The sequence below is a fragment of the Lissotriton helveticus genome, chromosome 1_1, assembly GCF_964261635.1.
Source record: "Lissotriton helveticus chromosome 1_1, aLisHel1.1, whole genome shotgun sequence".
NCBI lineage: Eukaryota > Metazoa > Chordata > Amphibia > Caudata > Salamandridae > Lissotriton > Lissotriton helveticus.
In genome coordinates, this window is record NC_136057.1 from 353,654,183 (window position 1) to 353,677,199 (window position 23,017).

Here is a 23,017-nt window from a genome sequence, read left to right on the forward strand (position 1 = left end):
TCGTACCAACTTTTAGTCATCTTAACATAAGCTATACGCGCCGGGCCATTATTCCAGAGGAGGTTCGTGACCAGAGCTGCGACCTGCTTGAAGTATCGAGGTACTATAGGATATGGGGTGTTTTCCAATACATATAAGAATCTGGGCAATCGGTTTAATACTTTTAAATGTTGGTGTTCTTTAACAAGTTAAAATACGTCATGAAGTCTCCTATGAAAAGGTATGCAAATCTGTTTGAATCACTTTTGTTAGTCAGGTGGACCTGTTCGCTGGAAGGGGCAGGGAGGACAAAAATAGCTCATTGGTATAGAACACTGAATTAGCAGCTGATTTTGAGGTGGGAGAAGATCGAGTAATCCAACTGGACCTCAATAACTGGTTTCTTAGTATGCAGTAGCCCGCGACCACCTCTTACCCAAAAGCGTAATCTCATCCCTTTGCAGAATCAGGCAAGCTTTCACCTGCTCAAGCTGAACTGACATTGGTCTTCTTGGCCAGCAAGAGTTCCTCTCATGAAGCTGTTGAGGCTAGAGAACAGAATGACGCATATTCATGCGTTATAATAACTCTTCTAGCCCTCCCACTCCATACCACTTTATAACTTCCAATGTTGCAGATGTCTTCCATCATTGTGACCCTTGCTGCTTTTCTCAACATTGGCTGGCTCGGCATAACAAGAAGGGGTGGATGGCTACAGGAGAGCCTGAATTGTGACGGTAAGGTTCTACAGGAAGTTACTGGCCGATAAAGAGAAACTCAGCCCTAAGTTGGCTCTTCTCTCTCACTTTCTTTCCCCTCTGTCCTTCCACCTATCTTTCACTCTCTAAATACTAGTATCTATATTGTATTTACATCCCCTTCACAAACTTTCTGACCCTACTTCCTCTCTCCCTTAAATCACTTCAATCCTCTTCTTTTCCTTTAGGAGACTCTATATCTTTTTTGAGGGCCCTTCCCATATTCACACTGCTTCTTGATAAGACATTCTTTTCCTTTCTTTGAAGGATAGTGAAATTGATTTTCTTGAAACATGTTTGGCATACCATCAATTCATTACACTGTACTTTATCATTATCCTTACTTAAGCAATGCATTTCATCATTAGGACATGTGAAGTGTTTGCCGGGCATGGTGGCGTGTGCCTGTTGTCCTAGCTACTTGGGAGGCTGAGGCTAGTGGATTGCTTGAGCTCAGGGATTCTGGGCTGCACTCAGCTGTGTTGATCAGGTGTCCATGCTGTGTTGGGTATCAATATGGTGTTCTAGAGGGAGCTCTAGAATTTCAGGTTGCGTTATGAGAGGTGCACCGACCCAGGCTGGAAACAGAGCAGGCCAAAGCTTCCGTGCCCATCGGTAGCAGGACAGCACCTGTGAGCAGTAGGTGTAACACAGCCTGAGCAAAATAGTGAGACCTAGCCTCTCTTTTTTTGACTCAAATGTAAACGTTTTGATTGTTACAAGATGGTAATGAATTATGTTTCCAAAACCAAATCTTTGTTTTTCTTTGATATTATTGTAGGAAATACAATAAACATTTGAACTGGGCCGGGCATTCTAGCATAGCAGACAATTCTCCAGAATTGAGACATATTGCAACAACAAGCTAGCAGGTGGAGAGGACTGAAAACTCTGTGCAGCCTAGAATAAAAGACTGTGTGATTTTCAGCAAGGATGACTGAAATGCATTCTTCATTTTAGAGCACCTGTAGGATTAAATTGATCTGTCAAGTACAAAAGTATCCTTAGAAGTGCAACTTTGAAATTTGTTTGCTGGGTCTTCTGCTGCATTCCTACGTCCAGCTCTAATTCATTTTTTGATTAGCCCTCATTCACTTCCATATATGAATGAGCAGGAAAAATTAGCGGGCCCTTCGCTCTTTGAGAGAAACATGAAAAGACTGAGAACTGTGTAACTCCCTAACATTGGGGCCTTCGGCCTTACTCCAGCCAACTCTTGCGGTTTAATACTTTTAAATGTTGATGTTCTTTAACAATCCCAGCAGAAGGGATCAGGTTGACAGGCTCTGCAGTTCTCCAGTATGGGACTGTCCAGATCATTACTCAATCTACCTTGATTTGGCACAGTATAAAGTACGTCATGAAGTCTCCTATGAAAGGGTATGCAAATCTATTTGAATCACTTTTGTTAGTCAGGTGGACCCGTTCGCTGGAAAGGGCAGGGAGGAGAAAAATAGCTCATTGGTATAGAACACTGAATTAGCAGCTGATTTTGAGGTGGGAGAAGATCGAGTAATCCAACTGGACCTCAATAACTGGTTTCTTAGTATGCAGTAGCCCGCGACCACCTCTAACCCAAAAGCGTAATCTCATCCCTTTGCAGAATCAGGCAAGCTTTCACCTGCTCAAGCTGAACTGACATTGGTCTTCTTCGCCAGCAAGAGTTCCTCTAATGAAGCTGTTGAGGCTGGAGAACAGAATGACGCATATTCATTTGTTATAATAACTCTTCTAGCCCTCCCACTCCATACCACTTTATAACTTCCAATGTTGCAGATGTCTTCCATCATTGTGACCCTTGCTACTTTTCTCAACATTGGCTGGCTCGGCATAACAAGAAGGGGTGGATGGCTACAGGAGAGCCTGAATTGTGCCGGTAAGGTTCTACAGGGAGTCACTGGCAGATAAAGAGAAACTCAGCCCTAAGTTGGCTCTTCTCTCTCACTTTCTTTCCCTCTGTCCTTCTACCTATCTCTCACTCTTCAAATACTAATATCTATATTGTATTCACATGCCCTTCACAAACTTTCTGCCCCTACTTTCTCTCTCCCTTAAATCACTTCAATCCTCTTCTTTTCCTTTAGGAAACTCTATATCTTTTTTAAAGGCCCTTCCCATATTCACACTGTTTCTTGATAAGACATTCTTATCCTTTCTTTGAAGGATAGTAAAATTGATTTTCTTGAAACATGGTTGGCATACCATCAATTCATTACACTGTACTTTATCATTATCCTTACTTAAGCAATGCATTTCATCATTAGGACATGTGAAGTTTTTGCCGGGCATGGTGGCGTGTGCCTGTTGTCCTAGCTACTTGGGAGGCTGAGGATTGTGGATTGCTTGAGCTCAGGGGTTCTGGGCTGCACTCAGCTGTGTTGATCAGGTGTCCATGCTGTGTTGGGTATCAATATGGTGTTCTAGAGGGAACTCTAGAATTTCAGGTTGTGTGATGAGACGTGCACTGACCCAGGCTGGAAACAGGGCAGGCCAAAGCGTCTGTGCCTATCAGTAGCAGGACAGCACCTGTGAACAGTAGGTGTAACACAGCCTGAGCAATATAGTGAGACCTAGCCTCTCTTTTTTTGACTCAAATGTAAACGTTTTGATTTTTACAAGATGGTAATGAATTATTTTTCCAAAACCAAATCTTTGTTTTTCTTTTGATATTATTGCAGGAAATACAATGAACATTTGAACTGGGCCGGGCAATCTAGCATAGCAGACAATTCTCCAGAATTGAGACATATTGCAACAACAAGATAGCAGGTGGAGAGGACTGAAAACTCTGTGCAGCCTAGAATAAAAGACTGTGTGATTTTCAACAAGGATGACTGAAATGCATTCTTCATTTTAGAGCACCTGTAGGATTAAATTGATCTGTCAAGTACAAAAGTATCCTGAGAAGTGCAACTTTGAAATTTGTTTGCTGGGTCTTCTGCTGCATTCCTACGTCCAGCTCTAATTCATTTTTTGATTAGCCCTCATTCACTTCCATATATGAATGAGCAGGAGAAATTAGAGGGCCCTTCGCTCTTTGAGAGAAACATGAAAAGACTGAGAACTGTGTAACTCCCTAACATTGGGGCCTTCGGCCTTACTCCAGCCAACTCTTGCGGTTTAATACTTTTAAATGTTGATGTTCTTTAACAATCCCAGCAGAAGGGATCAGGTTGACAGGCTCTGCAGTTCTCCAGTATGGGGCTGTCCAGATCATTACTCAATCTACCTTGATTTGGCACAGTATAAAATACGTCATGAAGTCTACTATGAAAAGGTATGCAAATCTGTTTGAATCACTTTTGTTAGTCAGGTGGACCCGTTCGCTGGAAGGGGCAGGGAGGACAGAAATAGCTCATTGGTATAGAACACTGAATTAGCAGCTGATTTTGAGGTGGGAGAAGATCGAGTTATCCAACTGGACCTCAATAAACGGTTTCTTAGTATGCAGTAGCCCGCGACCACCTCTAATCCAAAAGCGTAATCTCATCCCTTTGCCGAATCAGGCAAGCTTTCACCTGCTCAAGCTGAACTGACATTGGTCTTCTTGGCCAGCAAGAGTTCCTATCATGAAGCTGTTGAGGCTAGAGAACAGAATGACGCATATTCATTCTTTATAATAACTCTTCTAGCCCTCCCACTCCATACCACTTTATAACTTCCAATGTTGCAGATGTCTTCCAACATTGTGACCCTTGCTGCTTTTCTCAACATTGGCTGACTCGGCATAACAAGAAGGGGTGGATGGCTACAGGAGAGCCTGAATTGTGCCGGTAAGGTTCTACAGGGAGTCACTGGCAGATAAAGACAAACTCAGCCCTAAGTTGGCTCTTCTCTCTCACTTTCCTTTCCCTCTGTCCTTCCACCTATCTCTCACTCTCTAATACTAGTATCTATATTGTATTCACATCCCCTTCACAAACTTTCTGACCCTACTTCCTCTCTCCCTTAAATCACTTCAATCCTCTTCTTTTCCTTTAGGAAACTCTATATCTTTTTTGAAGGCCCTTCCCATGTTCACACTGCTTCTTGATAAGACATTCTTTTCCTTTCTTTGAAGGATAGTGAAATTGATTTTCTTGAAACATGTTTGGCATACCATCAATTCATTACACTGTACTTTATCATTATCCTTACTTAAGCAATGCATTTCATCATTAGGACATGTGAAGTGTTTGCCGGGCATGGTGGTGTGTGCCTGTTGTCCTAGCTGCTTGGGAGGCTGAGGCTTGTGGATTGCTTGAGCTCAGGGGTTCTGGGCTGCACTCAGCTGGGTTGATCAGGTGTTCATGCTGTGTTGGGTATCAATATGGTGTTCTAGAGGGAGCTCTAGAATTTCAGGTTTTGTAATGAGAGGTGCACCGACCCAGGCTGGGTACAGAGCAGGGCAAAGCTTCCGTGCCCATCAGTAGCAGGACAGCACCTGTGAGCAGTAGGTGTAACACAGCCTGAGCAAAGTAGTGAGACCTAGCCTCTCTTTTTATGACTCAAATGTAAACGTTTTGATTTTTACAAGATGGTAATGAATTATTTTTCCAAAACCAAATCTTTGTTTTTCTTTTGATATTATTGCAGGAAATACAATGAACATTTGAACTGGGCCGGGCATTCTAGCATAGCAGACAATTCTCCAGAATTGAGACATATTGCAACAACAAGCTAGCAGGTGGAGAGGACTGAAAACTCTGTGCAGCCTAGAATAAAAGACTGTGTGATTTTCAGCAAGGATGACTGAAATGCATTCTTCATTTTAGAGCACCTGTAGGATTAAATTGATCTGTCAAGGACAAAAGTATCCTTAGAAGTGCAACTTTGAAATTAGTTTGCTGGGTCTTCTGCTGCATTCCTACGTCCAGCTCTAATTCATTTTTTGATTAGCCCTCATTCACTTCCATATGTGAATGAGCAGGAGAAATTAGAGGGCCCTTCGCTCTTTGCGAGAAACATGAAAAGACTGAGAACAGTGTAACTCCCTAACATTGGGGCCTTCGGCCTTACTCCAGCTAACTCTTGCGTTTTAATACTTTTAAATGTTGGTGTTCTTTAACAATCTCAGCAGAAGGGATCAGGTTGACAGGCTCTGCAGTTCTCCAGTATGGGGCTGTCCAGATCATTACTCAATCTACCTTGATTTGGCACAGTATAAAATACGTCATGAAGTCTCCTATGAAAAGGTATGCAAATCTGTAGGAATCACTTTTGTTAGTCAAGTGGACCCGTTCGCTGGAAGGGGCAGGGAGGACAGAAATAGCTCATTGGTATAGAACACTGAATTAGCAGCTGATTTTGAGGTGGGAGAAGATTGAGTTATCCAACTGGACCTCAATAAACGGTTTCTTAGTATGCAGTAGCCCGCGACCACCTCTAAGCCAAAAGCGTAATCTCATCCCTTTGCCGAATCAGGCAAGCTTTCACCTGCTCAAGCTGAACTGACATTGGTCTTCTTGGCCAGCAAGAGTTCCTATCATGAAGCTGTTGAGGCTAGAGAACAGAATGACGCATATTCATTCTTTATAATAACTCTTCTAGCCCTCCCACTCCATACCACTTTATAACTTCCAATGTTGCAGATGTCTTCCATCATTGTGACCCTTGCTGCTTTTCTCAACATTGGCTGGCTCGGCATAACAAGAAGGGGTGGATGGCTACAGGAGAGCCTGAATTGTGCCGGTAAGGTTCTACAGGGAGTCACTGGCAGATAAAGACAAACTCAGCCCTAAGTTGGCTCTTCTCTCTCACTTTCCTTTCCCTCTGTCCTTCTATCTATCTCTCACTCTCTAAATACTAATAGCTATATTGTATTCACATCCCCTTCACAAACTTTCTGACCCTACTTCCTCTCTCCCTTAAATCAGTTCAATCCTCTTCTTTTCCTTTAGGAAACTCTATATCTTTTTTAAAGGCCCTTCCCATATTCACACTGCTTCTTGATAAGACATTCTTATCCTTTCTTTGAAGGATAGTGAAATTGATTTTCTTGAAACATGGTTGGCATACCATCAATTCATTACACTGTACTTTATCATTATCCTTACTTAAGCAATGCATTTCATCATTAGGACATTTGAAGTGTTTGCCGGGCATGGTGGCGTGTGCCTGTTGTCCTAGCTACTTGGGAGGCTGAGGATTGTGGATTGCTTGAGCTCAGGGGTTATGGGCTGCACTTAGCTGTGTTGATCAGGTGTCCATGTTGTGTTGGGTATCAATATGGTGTTCTAGAGGGAGCTCTAGTATTTCAGGTTGTGTAATGAGAGGTGCACCGACCCAGGCTGGAAACAGAGCAGGCCAAAGCTTCCGTGCCCATCGGTAGCAGGACAGCACCTGTGAGCAGTAGGTGTAACACAGCCTGAGCAAAATAGTGAGACCTAGCCTCTCTTTTTTTGACTCAAATGTGAACGTTTTGATTTTTACAAGATGGTAATGAATTATTTTTCCAAAACCAAATCTTTGTTTTTCTTTTGATATTATTGCAGGAAATACAATGAACATTTGAACTGGGCCGGGCATTCTAGCATAGCAGACAATTCTCCAGAATTGAGACATATTGCAACAACAAGCTAGCAGGTGGAGAGGACTGAAAACTCTGTGCAGCCTAGAATAAAAAAATGTGTGATTTTCAGCTAGGATGACTGGAATGCATTCTTCATTTTAGAGCACCTGTAGGATTAAATTGATCTGTCAAGTACAAAAGTATCTTTAGAAGTGCAACTTTGAAATTTGTTTGCTGGGTCTTCTGCTGCCTTCCTACGTCCAGCTCTAATTCATTTTTTGATTAGCCGTCATTCACTTCCATATGTGAATGAGCAGGAGAAATTAGAGGGCCCTTCGCTCTTTGAGAGAAACATGAAAAGACTGAGAACTGTGTAACTCCCTAACATTGGGGCCTTCGGCCTTACTCCAGCCAACTCTTGCGGTTTAATACTTTTAAATGTTGATGTTCTTTAACAATCCCAGCAGAAGGGATCAGGTTGACAGGCTCTGCAGTTCTCCAGTATGGGACTCTCCAGATCATTACTCAATCTACCTTGATTTGGCACAGTATAAAGTACGTCATGAAGTCTCCTATGAAAGGGTATGCAAATCTATTTGAATCACTTTTGTTAGTCAGGTGGACCCATTCGCTGGAAAGGGCAGGGAGGAGAAAAATAGCTCATTGGTATAGAACACTGAATTAGCAGCTGATTTTGAGGTGGAAGAAGATCGAGTAATCCAACTGGACCTCAATAACTGGTTTCTTAGTATGCAGTAGCCCGCGACCACCTCTAACCCAAAAGCGTAATCTCATCCCTTTGCAGAATCAGGCAAGCTTTCACCTGCTCAAGCTGAACTGACATTGGTCTTCTTGGCCAGCACGAGTTCCTCTCATGAAGCTGTTGAGGCTAGAGAACATAATGACGCATATTCATGCGTTATAATAACTCTTCTAGCCCTCCCACTCCATACCACTTTATAACTTCCAATGTTGCAGATGTCTTCCATCATTGTGACCCTTGCTGCTTTTCTCAACATTGGCTGCGTCGGCATAACAAGAAGGGGTGGATGGCTTCAGGAGAGCCTGAATTGTGCCGGTAAGGTTCTACAGGGAGTCACTGGCAGATAAAGAGAAACTCAGCCCTAAGTTGGCTCTTCTCTCTCACTTTCTTTCCCCTCTGTCCTTCCACCTATCTCTCACTCTCTAAATACTAGTATCTATATTGTATTCACATCCCCTTCACAAACTTTCTGACCCTACTTCCTCTCTCCCTTAAATCACTTCAATCCTCTTCTTTTCCTTTAGGAAACTCTATATCTTTTTTGAAGGCCCTTCCCATATTCACACTGCTTCTTGATAAGACATTCTTTCCCTTTCTTTGAAGGATAGTGAAATTGATTTTCTTGAAACATGTTTGGCATACCATCAATTCATTACACTGTACTTTATCATTATCCTTACTTAAGCAATGCATTTCATCATTAGGACATGTGAAGTCTTTGCCGGGCATGGTGGTGTGTGCCTCTTGTCCTAGCTACTTGGGAGGCTGAGGCTTGTGGATTGCTTGAGCTCAGGGGTTCTGGGCTGCACTCAGTTGTGTTGATCAGGTGTCCATGCTGTGTTGGGTATCTATATGGAGTTCTAGAGGGAGCTCTAGAATTTCAGGTTGTGTAATGAGAGGTGCACCGACCCAGGCTGGATACAGAGCAGGCCAAAGCTTCCGTGCCCATCGGTAGCAGGACAGCACCTGTGAGCAGTAGGTGTAACACAGCCTGAGCAAAATAGTGAGACCTAGCCTCTCTTTTTTTGACATAAATGTAAACGTTTTGATTGTTACAAGATGGTAATGAATTATGTTTCCAAAACCAAATCTTTGTTTTTCTTTTGATATTATTGCAGGAAATACAATGAACATTTGAACTGGGCCGGGCATTCTAGCATAGCAGACAATTCTCCAGAATTGAGACATATTGCAACAACAAGCTAGCAGGTGGAGAGGACTGAAAACTCTGTGCAGCCTAGAATAAAAGACTGTGTGATTTTCAGCAAGGATGACTGAAATGCATTCTTCATTTTAGAGCACCTGTAGGATTAAATTGATCTGTCAAGTACAAAAGTATCCTTAGAAGTGCAACTTTGAAATTTGTTTGCTGGGTCTTCTGCTGCATTCCTACGTCCAGCTCTAATTCATTTTTTGATTAGCCCTCATTCACTTCCATATGTGAATGAGCAGGAGAAATTAGAGGGCCCTTCGCTCTTTGAGAGAAACATGAAAAGACTGAGAACTGTGTAACTCCCTAACATTGGTGCCTTCGGCCTTACTCCAGCCAACTCTTGCGGTTTAATACTTTTAAATGTTGATGTTCTTTAACAATCCCAGCAGAAGGGATCAGGTTGACAGGCTCTGCAGTTCTCCAGTATGGGACTCTCCAGATCATTACTCAATCTACCTTGATTTGGCACAGTATAAAGTACGTCATGAAGTCTCCTATGAAAGGGTATGCAAATCTATTTGAATCACTTTTGTTAGTCAGGTGGACCCGTTCGCTGGAAAGGGCAGGGAGGAGAAAAATAGCTCATTGGTATAGAACACTGAATTAGCAGCTGATTTTGAGGTGGAAGAAGATCGAGTAATCCAACTGGACCTCAATAACTGGTTTCTTAGTATGCAGTAGCCCGCGACCACCTCTAACCCAAAAGCGTAATCTCATCCCTTTGCAGAATCAGGCAAGCTTTCACCTGCTCAAGCTGAACTGACATTGGTCTTCTTGGCCAGCAAGAGTTCCTCTCATGAAGCTGTTGAGGCTAGAGAACAGAATGACGCATATTCATGCGTTATAATAACTCTTCTAGCCCTCCCACTCCATACCACTTTATAACTTCCAATGTTGCAGATGTCTTCCATCTTTGTGACCCTTGCTGCTTTTCTCAACATTGGCTGGCTCGGCATAACAAGAAGAGGTGGGTGGCTACAGGAGAGCCTGAATTGTGCCGGTAAGGTTCTACAGGGAGTCACTGGCAGATAAAGAGAAACTCAGCCCTAAGTTGGCTCTTCTCTCTCACTTTCTTTCCCCTCTGTCCTTCCACCTATCTCTCACTCTCTAAATACTAGTATCTATATTGTATTCACATCCCCTTCACAAAGTTTCTGACCCTACTTCCTCTCTCCCTTAAATCACTTCAATCCTCTTCTTTTCCTTTAGGAAACTCTATATCTTTTTTGAAGGCCCTTCCCATATTCACACTGCTTCTTGATAAGACATTCTTTCCCTTTCTTTGAAGGATAGTGAAATTGATTTTCTTGAAACATGTTTGGCATACCATCAATTCATTACACTGTACTTTATCATTATCCTTACTTAAGCAATGCATTTCATCATTAGGACATGTGAAGTCTTTGCCGGGCATGGTGGTGTGTGCCTGTTGTCCTAGCTACTTGGGAGGCTGAGGCTTGTGGATTGCTTGAGCTCAGGGGTTCTGGGCTGCACTCAGTTGTGTTGATCAGGTGTCCATGCTGTGTTGGGTATCAATATGGAGTTCTAGAGGGAGCTCTAGAATTTCAGGTTGTGTAATGAGAGGTGCACCGACCCAGGCTGGAAACAGAGCAAGCCAAAGCTTCCATGCCCATCGGTAGCAGGACAGCACCTGTGAGCAGTAGGTGTAACACAGCCTGAGCAAAATAGTGAGACCTAGCCTCTCTTTTTTTGACTCAAATGTAAACGTTTTGATTTTTACAAGATGGTAATGAATTATGTTTCCAAAACTAAATCTTTGTTTTTCTTTTGATATTATTGCAGGAAATACAATGAACATTTGAACTGGGCCGGGCATTCTAGCAAAGCAGACAATTCTCTAGAATTGAGACATATTGCAACAACAAGCTAGCAGGTGGAGAGGACTGAAAACTCTGTGCAGCCTAGAATAAAAGACTGTGTGATTTTCAGCAAGGATGACTGAAATGCATTCTTCATTTTAGAGCACCTGTAGGATTAAATTGATCTGTCAAGTACAAAAGCATCCTTAGAAGTGCAACTTTGAAATTAGTTTGCTGGGTCTTCTGCTGCATTCCTACGTCCAGCTCTAATTCATTTTTTGATTAGCCCTCATTCACTTCCATATGTGAATGATCAGGAGAAATTAGAGGGCCCTTCGCTCTTTGCGAGAAACATGAAAAGACTGAGAACAGTGTAACTCCCTAACATTGGGGCCTTCGGCCTTACTCCAGCCAACTCTTGCGGTTTAATACTTTTAAATGTTGATGTTCTTTAACCATCCCAGCAGAAGGGATCAGGTTGACAGGCTCTGCAGTTCTCCAGTATGGGGCTGTCCAGATCAAACCTCAATCTACCTTGATTTGGCACAGTATAAAATACGTCATGAAGTCTCCTATGAAAAGGTATGTAAATCTGTTTGAATCACTTTTGTTAGTCAGGTGGACCTGTTCGCTGGAAGGGGCAGGGAGGACAAAAATAGCTCATTGGTATAGAACACTGAATTAGCAGCTGATTTTGAGGTTGGAGAAGATCGAGTAATCCAACTGGACCTCAATAAACGGTTTCTTAGTATGCAGTAGCCCGCGACCACCTCTAACCCAAAAGCGTAATCTCATCCCTTTGCAGAATCAGGCAAGCTTTCACCTGCTCAAGCTGTACTGACATTGGTCTTCTTGGCAAGCAAGAGTTCCTCTCATGAAGCTGTTGAGGCTAGAGAACAGAATGACGCATATTCATTCGTTATAATAACTCTTCTAGCCCTCCCACTCCATACCACTTTATAACTTCCAATGTTGCAGATGTCTTCCATCATTGTGACCCTTGCTGCTTTACTCAACATTGGCTGGCTCGGCATCACAAGAAGGGGTGGATGGCTACAGGTGAGCCTGAATTGTGCCGGTAAGGTTCTACAGGGAGTCACTGGCAGATAAAGAGAAACTCAGCCCTAAGTTGGCTCTTCTCTCTCACTTTCTTTCCCCTCTGTCCTTTTACCTATCTCTCACTCTCTAAATACTAGTATCTATATTGTATTCACATCCCCTTCACAAACTTTCTGACCCTACTTCCTCTCTCCCTTAAATCCTCTTCTTTTCCTTTAGGAAACTCTATATCTTTTTTAAAGGCCCTTCCCATATTCACACTGCTTCTTGATAAGACATTCTTTTCCTTTCTTTGAAGGATAGTGAAATTGATTTTCTTGAAACATGTTTGGCATACCATCAATTCATTACACTGTACTTTATCATTATCCTTACTTAAGCAATGCATTTCATCATTAGGACATGTGAAGTGTTTGCAGGGCATGGTGGCGTGTGCCTGTTGTCCTAGCTACTTGGGAGGCTGAGGCTTGTGGGTTGCTTGAGCTCAGGGGTTCTGGGCTCCACTCAGCTGTGTTGATCAGGTGTCCATGCTGTGTTGGGTATCAATATGGTGTTCTAGAGGGAGCTCTAGAATTTCAGGTTGTTTAATGAGAGGTACACCGACCCAGGCTGGAAACAGAGCAGGCCAAAGCTTCAGTCCCCATCGGTAGCAGGACAGCACCTGTGAGCAGTAGGTGTAACACAGCCTGAGCAAAATAGTGAGACCTAGCCTCTCTTTTTTTGACTCAAATGTGAACGTTTTGATTTTTACAAGATGGTAATGAATTATTTTTCCAAAACCAAATCTTTGTTTTTCTTTTGATATTATTGCAGGAAACATCATGAACATTTGAACTGGGCCGGGCATTCTAGCATAGCAGACAATTCTCCAGAATTGAGACATATTGCAACAACAAGCTAGCAGGTGGAGAGGACTGAAAACTCTGTGCAGCCTAGAATAAAAGACTGTGTGATTTTCAACAAGGATGACTGAAATGCATTCTTCATTTCAGAGCACCTGTAGGATTAAATTTATCTGTCAAGTACAAAAGTATCCTTAGAAGTGCAACTTTGAAATTTGTTTGCTGGGTCTTCTGCTGCATTCCTACGTCCAGCTCTAATTCATTTTTTGATTAGCCCTCATTCACTTCCATATATGAATGAGCCGGAGAAATTAGAGGGCCCTTCGCTCTTTGAGAGAAACATGAAAAGACTGAGAACTGTGTAACTCCCTAACATTGGGGCCTTCGGCCTTACTCCAGCCAACTCTTGCGGTTTAATACTTTTTTTTTTTTATAAATCTTTATTGAATTTAATGCATACATCGTTCTTTCAAGGTTACATCTCCACTTCAATCACCGAAGCATATATTTATGCTGAGTATATTCACAGTTTTCACTACTTAATCATATACATAACTAGCCGGTTGCAAACAATAAGAATTAATAGCGTAACCTCATATGCATAAGACATTTTTGATATTGCATTGTATAGGTCTTTCGTATAGCACAGTATAGTACTTCAATCATCAGAACAGTAAAACTTAAAACTAAAAAGAGTCATCACATTTTGATAATCTATTCGTGCATACACCGACCGCCCGTCATCCCACCTGCTTCATGGTAGGCAGCTTTGACACACCGCAGTTGAACACTGCTCTATCCGTTGCAATAAAGATAGCAACCACCACCCAGCTATCTATTCCTCGTCCCCCTCAGAGTCCAATTCTTCTTCCTCCGGTAAGGGATCAAAGATCTCCCCTCTGTATACATTCCATGCTGCCCATACCTTATTCCACTTTCGGGGGCACGCCCTGAGTACATACACCGCCCTTTCTGTAACCATCAGCATGTCCATGTTTACACTCCACCTAGCAGTCGTAGGCAGTTCCTGTGCCCCCCATTTTTGCGCAATGTCCCGTTTAGCTACCATCATGGCCAAAGTAGCCCATGTCCGACCATATCTATCCAGATCATTGGGGTCCCAAATGTTCAAGAGGCATTTGCGAGGGTCCGGCAGGACGGAGATTTTAAGTGTTTGTGAGACCGTGCGCATAAACTGCCTCCAGAATTCCTGTATGCGTGGGCAATCCCAGAGTGTATGGTATAGTGTTCCCTCCTCCCCGCATCCTCGAAGACAAAAGGGATGTGGCGCCCTGTGTATCTTGTGAAGCATCGTTCTGGTGTAATAAATACGATGTAAAATTTTAAGTTGCACTAATCTGAATTTTGCTGAGATACCAACTTCTCTCGGTGAGGCTAATGCTTCATTCCATTCTGACTCTGTGACCTCACCTATTTCTCCCACCCATTTTTCCCTTAACTTTATTGTAGGGTCCCCTAGGTTGTTGATCAGTTTTTTGTATGTGAGGGAGGTCGCGCTCTGTAGCATATATTCCGTTAAGAGCCTATCCTCCAGTGGCGAGGATTCTGGTATGTCTGTGCCCACTGGGATCGCCTGGAGCAGTGCGTGTCTTATTTGCACATACCTAAACGTCTCTGTCGGGCCCAGTCCGTACTGTTGTTGGAGCTGTGGAAGTGCGATCACCGTGCCCTTGTCCCATAGGTCCCCAACTGTGGAGATTCCTACACAGTCCCATTGCGCAAATCCCTTACTAGACCGTAGGTTCCCCAAGGCCTTGGTGTCCCACAGTGGTGTTAGCTTGGTGATTTTTCCCTTCCAACCTAGTCGCGATTGTGCTATGTGCCATAGGGCCGCTGTGTGTTGCGTCGGTCCCAGCAGTTTCTTAACTTGTGATTTGTTATATAGTACCGCGATCATACAGTCTGCACCCAGTTGCGACCAATCCGCTCTATATGCCGGGTCACTCCTTGAAGCATGTATCCATTGGTTTATTATTTTAAGATGGGCCGCCCAATAGTACAGCTGTATGTTCGGCAATGCTATGCCTCCCTCGTACCAACTTTTAGTCATCTTAACATAAGCTATACGCGCCGGGCCATTATTCCAGAGGAGGTTCGTGACCAGAGCTGCGACCTGCTTGAAGTATCGAGGTACTATAGGATATGGGGTGTTTTCCAATACATATAAGAATCTGGGCAATCGGTTTAATACTTTTAAATGTTGGTGTTCTTTAACAAGTTAAAATACGTCATGAAGTCTCCTATGAAAAGGTATGCAAATCTGTTTGAATCACTTTTGTTAGTCAGGTGGACCTGTTCGCTGGAAGGGGCAGGGAGGACAAAAATAGCTCATTGGTATAGAACACTGAATTAGCAGCTGATTTTGAGGTGGGAGAAGATCGAGTAATCCAACTGGACCTCAATAACTGGTTTCTTAGTATGCAGTAGCCCGCGACCACCTCTTACCCAAAAGCGTAATCTCATCCCTTTGCAGAATCAGGCAAGCTTTCACCTGCTCAAGCTGAACTGACATTGGTCTTCTTGGCCAGCAAGAGTTCCTCTCATGAAGCTGTTGAGGCTAGAGAACAGAATGACGCATATTCATGCGTTATAATAACTCTTCTAGCCCTCCCACTCCATACCACTTTATAACTTCCAATGTTGCAGATGTCTTCCATCATTGTGACCCTTGCTGCTTTTCTCAACATTGGCTGGCTCGGCATAACAAGAAGGGGTGGATGGCTACAGGAGAGCCTGAATTGTGACGGTAAGGTTCTACAGGAAGTTACTGGCCGATAAAGAGAAACTCAGCCCTAAGTTGGCTCTTCTCTCTCACTTTCTTTCCCCTCTGTCCTTCCACCTATCTTTCACTCTCTAAATACTAGTATCTATATTGTATTTACATCCCCTTCACAAACTTTCTGACCCTACTTCCTCTCTCCCTTAAATCACTTCAATCCTCTTCTTTTCCTTTAGGAGACTCTATATCTTTTTTGAGGGCCCTTCCCATATTCACACTGCTTCTTGATAAGACATTCTTTTCCTTTCTTTGAAGGATAGTGAAATTGATTTTCTTGAAACATGTTTGGCATACCATCAATTCATTACACTGTACTTTATCATTATCCTTACTTAAGCAATGCATTTCATCATTAGGACATGTGAAGTGTTTGCCGGGCATGGTGGCGTGTGCCTGTTGTCCTAGCTACTTGGGAGGCTGAGGCTAGTGGATTGCTTGAGCTCAGGGATTCTGGGCTGCACTCAGCTGTGTTGATCAGGTGTCCATGCTGTGTTGGGTATCAATATGGTGTTCTAGAGGGAGCTCTAGAATTTCAGGTTGCGTTATGAGAGGTGCACCGACCCAGGCTGGAAACAGAGCAGGCCAAAGCTTCCGTGCCCATCGGTAGCAGGACAGCACCTGTGAGCAGTAGGTGTAACACAGCCTGAGCAAAATAGTGAGACCTAGCCTCTCTTTTTTTGACTCAAATGTAAACGTTTTGATTGTTACAAGATGGTAATGAATTATGTTTCCAAAACCAAATCTTTGTTTTTCTTTGATATTATTGTAGGAAATACAATAAACATTTGAACTGGGCCGGGCATTCTAGCATAGCAGACAATTCTCCAGAATTGAGACATATTGCAACAACAAGCTAGCAGGTGGAGAGGACTGAAAACTCTGTGCAGCCTAGAATAAAAGACTGTGTGATTTTCAGCAAGGATGACTGAAATGCATTCTTCATTTTAGAGCACCTGTAGGATTAAATTGATCTGTCAAGTACAAAAGTATCCTTAGAAGTGCAACTTTGAAATTTGTTTGCTGGGTCTTCTGCTGCATTCCTACGTCCAGCTCTAATTCATTTTTTGATTAGCCCTCATTCACTTCCATATATGAATGAGCAGGAAAAATTAGCGGGCCCTTCGCTCTTTGAGAGAAACATGAAAAGACTGAGAACTGTGTAACTCCCTAACATTGGGGCCTTCGGCCTTACTCCAGCCAACTCTTGCGGTTTAATACTTTTAAATGTTGATGTTCTTTAACAATCCCAGCAGAAGGGATCAGGTTGACAGGCTCTGCAGTTCTCCAGTATGGGACTGTCCAGATCATTACTCAATCTACCTTGATTTGGCACAGTATAAAGTACGTCATGAAGTCTCCTATGAAAGGGTATGCAAATCTATTTGAATCACTTTTGTTAGTCAGGTGGACCCGTTCGCTGGAAAGGGCAGGGAGGAGAAAAATAGCTCATTGGTATAGAACACTGAATTAGCAGCTGATTTTGAGGTGGGAGAAGATCGAGTAATCCAACTGGACCTCAATAACTGGTTTCTTAGTATGCAGTAGCCCGCGACCACCTCTAACCCAAAAGCGTAATCTCATCCCTTTGCAGAATCAGGCAAGCTTTCACCTGCTCAAGCTGAACTGACATTGGTCTTCTTCGCCAGCAAGAGTTCCTCTAATGAAGCTGTTGAGGCTGGAGAACAGAATGACGCATATTCATTTGTTATAATAACTCTTCTAGCCCTCCCACTCCATACCACTTTATAACTTCCAATGTTGCAGATGTCTTCCATCATTGTGACCCTTGCTACTTTTCTCAACATTGGCTGGCTCGGCATAACAAGAAGGGGTGGATGGCTACAGGAGAGCCTGAATTGTGCCGGTAAGGTTCTACAGGGAGTCACTGGCAGATAAAGAGAAACTCAGCCCTAAGTTGGCTCTTCTCTCTCACTTTCTTTCCCTCTGTCCTTCTACCTATCTCTCACTCTTCAAATACTAATATCTATATTGTATTCACATGCCCTTCACAAACTTTCTGCCCCTACTTTCTCTCTCCCTTAAATCACTTCAATCCTCTTCTTTTCCTTTAGGAAACTCTATATCTTTTTTAAAGGCCCTTCCCATATTCACACTGTTTCTTGATAAGACATTCTTATCCTTTCTTTGAAGGATAGTAAAATTGATTTTCTTGAAACATGGTTGGCATACCATCAATTCATTACACTGTACTTTATCATTATCCTTACTTAAGCAATGCATTTCATCATTAGGACATGTGAAGTTTTTGCCGGGCATGGTGGCGTGTGCCTGTTGTCCTAGCTACTTGGGAGGCTGAGGATTGTGGATTGCTTGAGCTCAGGGGTTCTGGGCTGCACTCAGCTGTGTTGATCAGGTGTCCATGCTGTGTTGGGTATCAATATGGTGTTCTAGAGGGAACTCTAGAATTTCAGGTTGTGTGATGAGACGTGCACTGACCCAGGCTGGAAACAGGGCAGGCCAAAGCGTCTGTGCCTATCAGTAGCAGGACAGCACCTGTGAACAGTAGGTGTTACACAGCCTGAGCAATATAGTGAGACCTAGCCTCTCTTTTTTTGACTCAAATGTGAACGTTTGGTTTTTACAAGATGGTAATGAATTATTTTTCCAAAACCAAATCTTTGTTTTTCTTTTGATATTATTGGAGGAAATACAATGAACATTTGAACTGGGCCGGGCATTCTAGCATAGCAGACAATTCTCCAGAATTGAGACATATTGCAACAACAAGCTAGCAGGTGGAGAGGACTGAAAACTCTGTGCAGCCTAGAATAAAAGACTGTGTGATTTTCAGCAAGGATGACTGTAGTGCATTCTTCATTTTAGAGCACCTGTAGGATTAAATTGATCTGTCAAGTACAAAAGTATCCTTAGAAGTGCAACTTTGAAATTTGTTTGCTGGGTCTTCTGCTGCATTCCTACGTCCAGCTCTAATTCATTTTTTGATTAGCCCTCATTCACTTCCATATGTGAATGAGCAGGAGAAATTAGAGGGCCCTTCGCTCTTTGAGAGAAACATGAAAAGACTGAGAACGGTGTAACTCCCTAACATTGGGGCCTTCGGCCTTACTCCAGCCAACTCTTGCGGTTTAATACTTTTAAATGTTGATGTTCTTTAACAATCCCAGCAGAAGGGATCAGGTTGACAGGCTCTGCAGTTCTCCAGTATGGGTCTGTCCAGATCATTACTCAATCTACCTTGATTTGGCACAGTATAAAGTACGTCATGAAGTCTCCTATGAAAGGGTATGCAAATCTATTTGAATCACTTTTGTTAGTCAGGTGGACCCGTTCGCTGGAAAGGGCAGGGAGGAGAAAATAGCTCATTGGTATAGAACACTAAATTAGCAGCTGATTTTGAGGTGGGAGAAGATCGAGTAATCCAACTGGACCTCAATAACTGGTTTCTTAGTATGCAGTAGCCCGCGACCACCTCTAACCCAAAAGCGTAATCTCATCCCTTTGCAGAATCAGGCAAGCTTTCACCTGCTCAAGCTGAACTGACATTGGTCTTCTTGGCCAGCAAGAGTTCCTCTCATGAAGCTGTTGAGGCTAGAGAACAGAATGACGCATATTCATTCGTTATAATACCTCTTCTAGCCCTCCCACTCCATGCCACTTTATAACTTCCAATGTTGCAGATGTTTTCCATCATTGTGACCCTTGCTGCTTTTCTCAACATTGGCTGGCTCGGCATCACAAGAAGGGGTGGATGGCTACAGGAGAGCCTGAATTGTGCCAGTAAGGTTCTACAGGGAGTCACTGGCAGATAAAGAGAAACTCAGCCCTAAGTTGGCTCTTCTCTCTCACTTTCTTTCCCTCTGTCCTTCTACCTATCTCTCACTCTTCAAATACTAGTATCTATATTGTATTCACATCCCCTTCACAAACTTTCTGACCCTACTTCCTCTCTCCCTTAAATCACTTCAATCCTCTTCTTTTCCTTTAGGAAACTCTATATCTTTTTTAAAGGCCCTTCCCATATTCACACTGCTTCTTGATAAGACATTCTTATCCTTTCTTTGAAGGATAGTGAAATTGATTTTCTTGAAACATGGTTGGCATACCATCAATTCATTACACTGTACTTTATCATTATCCTTACTTAAGCAATGCATTTCATCATTAGGACATGTGAAGTGTATGCCGGGCATGGTGGCGTGTGCCTGTTGTCCTAACTACTTGGGAGGCTGAGGATTGTGGATTGCTTCAGTTCAGGGGTTCTGGGCTGCACTCAGCTGTGTTGATCAGGTGTCCATGCTGTGTTGGGTATCAACATGGTGTTCTAGAGGGAGCTCTAGAATTTCAGGTTGTGTGATGAGAGGTGCACTGACCCAGGCTGGAAACAGGGCAGGCCAAAGTGTCTGTGCCCATCGGTAGCAGAACAACACCTGTGAACAGTAGGTGTAACACAGCCTGAGCAATATAGTGAGACCTAGCCTCTCTTTTTTTGACTCAAATGTAAACGTTTTGATTTTTACAAGATGGTAATGAATTATTTTTCCAAAACCAAATCTTTGTTTTTCTTTTGATATTATTGCAGGAAATACAATGAACATTTGAACTGGGCCGGGCAATCTAGCATAGCAGACAATTCTCCAGAATTGAGACATATTGCAACAACAAGATAGCAGGTGGAGAGGACTGAAAACTCTGTGCAGCCTAGAATAAAAGACTGTGTGATTTTCAACAAGGATGACTGAAATGCATTCTTCATTTTAGAGCACCTGTAGGATTAAATTGATCTGTCAAGTACAAAAGTATCCTGAGAAGTGCAACTTTGAAATTTGTTTGCTGGGTCTTCTGCTGCATTCCTACGTCCAGCTCTAATTCATTTTTTGATTAGCCCTCATTCACTTCCATATATGAATGAGCAGGAGAAATTAGAGGGCCCTTCGCTCTTTGAGAGAAACATGAAAAGACTGAGAACTGTGTAACTCCCTAACATTGGGGCCTTCGGCCTTACTCCAGCCAACTCTTGCGGTTTAATACTTTTAAATGTTGATGTTCTTTAACAATCCCAGCAGAAGGGATCAGGTTGACAGGCTCTGCAGTTCTCCAGTATGGGGCTGTCCAGATCATTACTCAATCTACCTTGATTTGGCACAGTATAAAATACGTCATGAAGTCTACTATGAAAAGGTATGCAAATCTGTTTGAATCACTTTTGTTAGTCAGGTGGACCCGTTCGCTGGAAGGGGCAGGGAGGACAGAAATAGCTCATTGGTATAGAACACTGAATTAGCAGCTGATTTTGAGGTGGGAGAAGATCGAGTTATCCAACTGGACCTCAATAAACGGTTTCTTAGTATGCAGTAGCCCGCGACCACCTCTAATCCAAAAGCGTAATCTCATCCCTTTGCCGAATCAGGCAAGCTTTCACCTGCTCAAGCTGAACTGACATTGGTCTTCTTGGCCAGCAAGAGTTCCTATCATGAAGCTGTTGAGGCTAGAGAACAGAATGACGCATATTCATTCTTTATAATAACTCTTCTAGCCCTCCCACTCCATACCACTTTATAACTTCCAATGTTGCAGATGTCTTCCAACATTGTGACCCTTGCTGCTTTTCTCAACATTGGCTGACTCGGCATAACAAGAAGGGGTGGATGGCTACAGGAGAGCCTGAATTGTGCCGGTAAGGTTCTACAGGGAGTCACTGGCAGATAAAGACAAACTCAGCCCTAAGTTGGCTCTTCTCTCTCACTTTCCTTTCCCTCTGTCCTTCCACCTATCTCTCACTCTCTAATACTAGTATCTATATTGTATTCACATCCCCTTCACAAACTTTCTGACCCTACTTCCTCTCTCCCTTAAATCACTTCAATCCTCTTCTTTTCCTTTAGGAAACTCTATATCTTTTTTGAAGGCCCTTCCCATGTTCACACTGCTTCTTGATAAGACATTCTTTTCCTTTCTTTGAAGGATAGTGAAATTGATTTTCTTGAAACATGTTTGGCATACCATCAATTCATTACACTGTACTTTATCATTATCCTTACTTAAGCAATGCATTTCATCATTAGGACATGTGAAGTGTTTGCCGGGCATGGTGGTGTGTGCCTGTTGTCCTAGCTGCTTGGGAGGCTGAGGCTTGTGGATTGCTTGAGCTCAGGGGTTCTGGGCTGCACTCAGCTGGGTTGATCAGGTGTTCATGCTGTGTTGGGTATCAATATGGTGTTCTAGAGGGAGCTCTAGAATTTCAGGTTTTGTAATGAGAGGTGCACCGACCCAGGCTGGGTACAGAGCAGGGCAAAGCTTCCGTGCCCATCAGTAGCAGGACAGCACCTGTGAGCAGTAGGTGTAACACAGCCTGAGCAAAGTAGTGAGACCTAGCCTCTCTTTTTATGACTCAAATGTAAACGTTTTGATTTTTACAAGATGGTAATGAATTATTTTTCCAAAACCAAATCTTTGTTTTTCTTTTGATATTATTGCAGGAAATACAATGAACATTTGAACTGGGCCGGGCATTCTAGCATAGCAGACAATTCTCCAGAATTGAGACATATTGCAACAACAAGCTAGCAGGTGGAGAGGACTGAAAACTCTGTGCAGCCTAGAATAAAAGACTGTGTGATTTTCAGCAAGGATGACTGAAATGCATTCTTCATTTTAGAGCACCTGTAGGATTAAATTGATCTGTCAAGGACAAAAGTATCCTTAGAAGTGCAACTTTGAAATTAGTTTGCTGGGTCTTCTGCTGCATTCCTACGTCCAGCTCTAATTCATTTTTTGATTAGCCCTCATTCACTTCCATATGTGAATGAGCAGGAGAAATTAGAGGGCCCTTCGCTCTTTGCGAGAAACATGAAAAGACTGAGAACAGTGTAACTCCCTAACATTGGGGCCTTCGGCCTTACTCCAGCCAACTCTTGCGGTTTAATACTTTTATATGTTGATGTTCTTTAACCATCCCAGCAGAAGGGATCAGGTTGACAGGCTCTGCAGTTCTCCAGTATGGGGCTGTCCAGATCATTACTCAATCTACCTTGATTTGGCACAGTATAAAATACGTCATGAAGTCTCCTATGAAAAGGTATGCAAATCTAATTGAATCACTTTTGTTAGTCAGGTGGACCTGTTCGCTGGAAGGGGCAGGGAGGACAAAAATAGCTCATTGGTATAGAACACTGAATTAGCAGCTGATTTTGAGGTGGGAGAAGATCGAGTAATCCAACTGGACCTCAATAAACGGTTTCTTAGTATGCAGTAGCCCGCGACCACCTCTAACCCAAAAGCGTAATCTCATCCCTTTGCAGAATCAGGCAAGCT